Here is a 7301-nt window from a genome sequence, read left to right on the forward strand (position 1 = left end):
AGAATACTGGAGTAGGTTGCCATTTCCTTCTACAGGGGATCTTCCTGACCCAGGGATCGAACCCGGGTCTCCCACATTGCAGGCAGATGCTTTACCTTTGAGACACCATGATTTTTTACAGGGTGGCATGAGCTCGACGGTAAAGCGTCTGCCTGCAATGTGGAGACCCGGGTTCGATTCCTGGGTTGGGAAGATCCCCTGGAGAAGGAAACGGCAATCCACTCCAGCACTCTTGCCTGGAAAATCCCATGGACGGAGGAGCCTGATAGGCTACGGTCCATGGGGTCACAAAGAGTCGGACGCGACTGAGCAACTTCACTTTCACTTTCTTGCGTTGGTTCTGCACTTTCAGAGACTCAATTAATGAGAAATTGTTTAAATACCATAATAATAAAAATACTTATAAAATGTAGTAGCATCTAACTCTAAATATAGACGAGGCTTGCTGCCCTAACTGTTTACCAGTGAGAGTCTCCCCAGAGCCTTACTCAGTGTGTATTAAGGAAGGTATGTTAATGGTAGATTATGAGAGAGCCACTAATAACACCAATAATAAAAGCTGTTTACACCACAGCCAGCATTTATACATGGGAAGTTTTTCTGGGGACTATACAACAGAATATTTCTGAAATTCCCATGCTGCTGCTGCTGCTGCTAAGTCACTTCAGTTGTGTCTGACTCTGTGTGACCCCATAGATGGTGGCCCACCAGGTTCCTCTGTCCCTGGGATTCTCCACTCAAGAATACTGGAATGGGTTGCCACTTGCTTCTCTAATGCATGCATGCATGCTAAGTCGCTTCAGGTGTGTCCAACTCTGCGACCCTATGGACAACAGCCCACCAGGCTCCTCTGTCCACAGGATTCTCCAGGCAAGAATACCTGAGTGGGTTGCCATTTCCTTCTCCAGAAATTTCCATAGTTTTATAAATAAGGAAAACTTTGGAACAATTAAAAATATTTTGCCTTGAAAAAAATAAGAAAAAATGTATAAATTAAAATGTTTAAGCTTCCTTCATATCTTCTGAAGGGAAGCTAATGTTAATTAACCACCTCTTGGCAGATATTATATTGTCATTTACATTAGTTCTTACTTACTCTTCATGACAATTCTATTAGGTAATTACTAATGTCACCACTTTACATATGACAAGACTGAAGCTTGGGAAGTAAAACAAATTCAAAAGGCATATTATGTGATTGGATATGAACTAAAGGCAATTGCCCTAACATAAAGCAGATTTAAGACCTTTGAAATGAGACAAGTTTATATACTTATCCTTCCTTATATATCTTGGGGCCAAATAAGTCCATATACACTGTGGATAAGGCAGAGAAGTTTTAAAAAGTATCAACTTTCCAATAAAAAATAAAACTAAAGTCAGAACACATCAGTTCAGTTCAGTCACTCAGTCGTGTCTGACTCTTTGCGACCCCATGAACTGTAGCACGCCAGGCCTCTGTGTCTATCACCAGCTCCCGGAGTTCACTCAGACTCACGTCCATCGAGTCAGTGATGCCATCCAGCCATCTCATCCTCTGTCGTCCCCTTCTCCTCCTGCCCCCAATCCCTCCCAGCATCAGGGTCTTTTCCAATGAGTCAACTCTTCGCATGAGGTGGCCAAAATACTGGAGTTTCAGCTTTAGCATCATTCCTTCTAGAGAACACCCAGGACTAATCTCCTTCAGAATGGACTGGTTGGATTTCCTTCCAATCCAAGGGACTCTCAAGAGTCTTCTCCAACACCACAGTTCAAAAGCATCAATTCTTCGGCGCTCAGCCTTCTTCACAGTCCAACTCTCACATCCGTACATGACCACAGGAAAAACCATAGCCTTGACTAGACAGACCTTTGTTGTCTAGGTTGGTCATAACTTTCCTTCCAAGAAGTAAGCGTTTTTTAATTTCATGGCTGCAATCACCATCTGCAGTGATTTTGGAGCCCCCCAAAATAAAGTCTCTCACTGTTTCCCCATCTCTTTGCCATGAAGTGATGGGACCGGATGCCATGATCTTAGTTTTCTGAATGTTGAGTTTTAAGTCAACTTTTTCACTCTCCTCTTTCACTTTCATCAAGAGTCTCTTTAGTTCTTCACTTTCTGCCATAAGGTTGGTATCATCTGCATATCTGAGGTTATTGATATTTCTCCCAGCAATCTTGATTTCAGCTTGTGCTTCTTCCAGCCCAGCGTTTCTCATGATGTACTCTGCATATAAGTTAAATAAGCAGGGTGACAATATTCAGCCTTCACGTACTCCTTTTCCTATTTGGAACCAGTCTGTTCCATGTCCGGTTCTAACTGTTGCTTCCTGACCTGTATACAGATTTCTCAAGAAGCAGGTCAGGTGGTCTGGTATTCCCATCCCTTTCAGAATTTTCCACAGTTTATTGTGATCCACATTCACCTATATATCAAATTATTACTGTCATGTCTTTATGCTAAAAGTTTGTTCCAAGAACCAATTCATTATTATTTTTAACACCTTAAACTTTCAAATATTTTCCAACTTGAGTTTGTAATGTTCTACAAGCCAGGTAAAAAAAGAAATCTTTCACGTGTCAAATATGCACATCTATTACCATCTGTGTCCTAACCAGTAATCTTCCTATAGAAAATGTTTTTTTTTAAATACAACATAAACTTTGAGACTGAAAACGAAACAAACAATGAATATAAGCATGGGCATTAGGGCATGCCCTTAAGTAAACAGAATCTAATTCAGTGGGTTAATTATCGTATGTAGATGAAGAAGGACAAATGTTGAAAGAAACAAATCCTTGAAACGTGTATTCATCTGAAGCGAGCCGGGCAACAGCAATGTCCCTCTGCCTGCCCAGCCGCCAGTGCTGCTGTTCTTCAATAAAATCAGAGTTGATGGATTAAAAAAACACATTTTGTATAGCAGTGCCTATAATTTTAAGCTACATATAAAAGCAAAAATGACTAATTCTTACTGCGCACAATCAAATCCATACTCGAGGAAAGGAGCATAAAACGTATCTACCAAGATTTTCATACTTAATGTAAAAACTTTTAATAAAAAGCCTTGAAGTCAGGAATGGCTGAGCCAGTCAAAAGAGAAGGTAAACCCTACAGATAAGTTTTTTGTTTTGGTGGAGCTTTTTTGCCTGCACAGCGTGCAGAAGCTTAGTATTCCAGCCAGGGATCTAACCCATGCCCCTGCAGTGGAAGCAGAGTCTTAACCCCTGGACCACCAGAGGAAGAGTCCACAAATAAGTTTTTAACTAAATTCTAAACAAACCAGATAATATCAAGGCTATTAATACTACCAACTTCAGTTTATTTAAATATACACTAGAGAGGAAATTAGTAACTTTTTAAAAATCAGAGAATAATATACAATTTTATCCTAGATTTATTTCCAAAGATATTTTACAGTTTAGATAACAGTCTCTTGAACTATGCTCTTCCCTTATGGGTTTTGTATAAGCATGAGAGTATTTGTTTCCCCAGCTCAGTGTTTATTGAGTGATAACTCTATGCCAGGCACTCTGTGAATCACTATTATGTATCATGATCTATACAAACTCTTTGCAACGCAATACGAAATTGTAGATTTTGTCACTATTGCTGTCATTTCTTTTAAACTTTGAAAATTAGCAAGTAAAACATAGGTACATGCCCATTGTAACAACAGAAACACATATGAAAATATTTTTCTTCATCGTGCTCCTGCTAAGTTGCTTCAGTTGTGTCTGACTCTTTGCGACGCCATGGACTACAGCCTGCCAGACTCCTCAGTCCATGGGATATTTTCTGGCAAGAACACTGGAGTGGGTTGCCATTTCCTTCTCCAGGGGATCTTCCTGACCTGTGTCTCTGGCATTGCATTTACTGCTGAGCCACCAGGGAAGCCCCTTTTCTTCATCAGTGCTCTCATTTTAGTTCTCCTTCCAGAAGTAGTGAGGATCATGGAATTAGTTTTGGAATGCACAGTTGAAATAAACATACTCAGGGTCAAAGAATCCCCATCCTTGTTCCTTTTTTTTTTTTTTTTTTTTTGCCACCCTAAGCTACTGGTGGGCTTTCCGGTGGCTCAGTGGTAAAGAATCCATCTGCAATTCAGGAGACACAGGAGACCCGGGTTCAGTCTCTGCATCAGGAAGATATTCTGGAGAAGGAAATAGCAACCCACTCCAGTATTCTTGCATGGAAAATCCCACAAACAGAGGAGCAAAGAGTTGGACATAACTGAGCACGTATGCACGCAGTACTTTGTAACATGTGAGATATTCCTTCCAAGGTAAAGGATAGTTACTGTATCTGACTTCTCCTTTCACCAAGTTGCACAATGCTTAGGGAACCACTTAGGATTTTGGAGGCAACATATACCTCATTTAATCATACTATTTCAGTCTATTTAGTGAGTAGTCCAATAAGCTGCTTGTTTTGAGTAAGACCCAGAACAAGCAAAGACTATGCAAAAGGTCCAGTCTGCCAGTTTGCTAAACTGCTCTGTCACTTGAGCCTTATGACTCAGCAGATCCAATATCATTTATGATATTGCATTTATGATGTCTGTGGCAGGTAGGGATGCTTTATGAATTTTTTGACAAGCCCCTTGAGGTGAATCACAGCGTGAAGCCCTAGAGTTTTAGAGCAAATCTATGTCATCCTTAGCAGGTAAATAATTTCCTTTGAGAAATAGCTTCTGGCTCACCACTGGATCTTCAGTTCAGTTCAGTTCAGTTCAGTCGCTCAGTTGTGTCCAACTCTTTTCGACCCCATGAATTGCAGCACACCAGGCCTCCCTGTCCATCACCAACTCCCGGAGTTCACCCAAACTCATGTGCATCGAGTCGGTGATGCCATCCAGCCATCTCATCCTCTGTCGTCCCCTTCTCCTCCTGCCCCCAATCCCTCCCAGCATCAGTCTTTTCCAATGAGTCAACTCTTCGCATGAGGTGGCCAAAGTACTGGAGTTTCAGCTTTAGCATCATTCCTTCCAAAGAACACCCAGGGCTGATCTCCTTCAGAATGGACTGGTTGGATCTCCTTGCAGTCCAAGGGACTCTCAAGAGTCTTCTCCAACACCACAGTTCAAAAGCATCAATTCTTTGGCGCTCAGCCTTCTTCACAGTCCAACTCTCACATCCATGCATGACTACTGCAAAAACCATGGCCTTGACTAGACAGACCTTTGTTGGCAAAGTAATGTCTCTGCTTTTGAATATGCTATCTAGGTTGGTCATAACTTTCCTTTGAGGCTAAACTATTAATCAAGGGCAACAAGTCCCCATGAAACCTGAACCGGCCACCCCCAATTTGGCATTGTCTGACCTTAGTTCAGTTCAGTCACTCAGTTGTGTCTGACTCTTTGTGACCCTATGGACTGCAGCACACCAGGCTTCCCTGTCCATCACCAACTCCTGGAGCTTGCTCAAACTCATATCCAGTGAGTTGGTGATGCCATCCAGCCATCTCATCCTCTGTCACCCCCTTCTCTTCCTGCCTTCAATCTTTCCCAGCATCGGGGTCTATTCTAAAGAGTCAGTTCTTCTCATCAGGTGGCCAAAGTGTTGGAGCTTCAGCTTTAGCATCAGTTCTTCCAACTGATTTCCTTTAGGATTGACTAGTTTGATCTCCTTGAAGTCCAAGGGACTCTCAAAAGTCTTCTCCAACACCACAGTTCAAAAGCATCAATTCTTTGATGCTCAACTTTCTTTATGGTCCAACTCTCACATCCATATATGACTACTGGAAAAGCCATAGCTTTGACTAGATGGACCTTTGTCAGCCAAGTAATGTCTCTGCTTTTAATATGCTGTCTAGGTTGGTCATAACTTTTTGTCCAAGGAGCAGCCATCTTTTAATTTCATGGCTGCAGTCACCATCTTCAGTGATTCTGGAGCCCCCCAAAATAAAGTCTCTCACTGTTTCCCCATCTACTTGTCATGAAGTGATGGGCCCAGATGCCATGATCTTAGTTTTCTGAATGTTGAGTCTTAAGTCAACTTTTTCACTCTCCTCTTTCACTTTCATCAAGAGGCTCTTAAGTTCTTCACTTTCTGCCATAAAGGTGGTGTCATCTGCATATCTAAGGTTATTGATATTTCTCCCAGCAATCTTGATTCCAGCTTGTGCTTCATCCAGTCCAGCATTTCACATGATGTACTCTGCATATAAGTTAAATAAGCAAGGTGACAATATACAGCCTTGATGGACTCCTTTCCCGATTTGGAACCAATCTGTTGTTCCATGTCCAGTTCTAACTGTTGCTTCTTGACCTGCATACAGATTTCTCCGGAGGCAGGTCGGGTGGTCTGGTATTCCCATCTCTTTCATAATTTTCCACAGTTTATTGTGATCCACACAGTCAAAGGCTTTGACATAGTCAATAAAGCAAAGTAGTTGTTTTTCTGGAACTCTCTTGCCTTTTCAATGATCCAACAGATATTGGCAATTTGATCTCTGGTTCTTCTGCCTTTTCTAAATCCAGCTTGAACATCTGGAAGTTCACAGTTTATGTACTGTTGAAGCCTGGCTTGGGGAATTTTGACTCATTGGTAGCAGCTAATCATTTGGTAAATGGATGTCTAAAGGGAACTAAAATGAATACAACTGGAAAGATGTTGAGGAGATCTGTAAGAGAGACATATGGATAAACCTCTGTATCAGCATGAAGTATGAAAATATTTGTACCCCATGTGGATTTCCACCAAATAGCCATCTATGTAGAGAAAAAATTTTAGGTAGATGAGATGACCCTTCCTGTGGACATTAGTCATCTTCTTTCCCCAGTCACTCCTGTCCTTGTCCAGCAGGTCCACAAACAAAGGGCCATGGTAGCAGGGATGGAAGTTATGCATGGACTTCACTCATCAAGGCTGATCTGGCTAGAGCCACTGCTGAGTGCCCCAACTGCCAACAGCAGAAATCAACAATGAGCCCACAGTCTGGCATGGATCTCCAGGAGGATGAGCCACCCACTTGGTAGCAGGTTAATTACACAGGAACACTTCCAGTAGCACTTAGTTCTTACTGAAATAGATGTTTACACTGAATACAACTTTTCAATCCTTGCCCACAGTGCTTCTACCAAAATCACTATTGTGTGGACTTGAGGAATGCCTTAATCAGTATCATGGTAGCCCACACAGTACTGCTTATAGCCAAGAAACCTGTTTGACAGCATATGAATTGTGGTGATTGGCTCATGTTACGGAATTCACTGGTCTCATCGAGTGCACCATTGCCTTGAAGCAGCTCTGTGAAATGGTGGAATTGGCCTTTTGAAAACTCAGGTATGCTTCCAGATTAATGTCAACACCTTCTAGGG

This window comes from Bubalus bubalis, chromosome 7, assembly GCF_019923935.1.
Source record: "Bubalus bubalis isolate 160015118507 breed Murrah chromosome 7, NDDB_SH_1, whole genome shotgun sequence".
Lineage (NCBI taxonomy): Eukaryota > Metazoa > Chordata > Mammalia > Artiodactyla > Bovidae > Bubalus > Bubalus bubalis.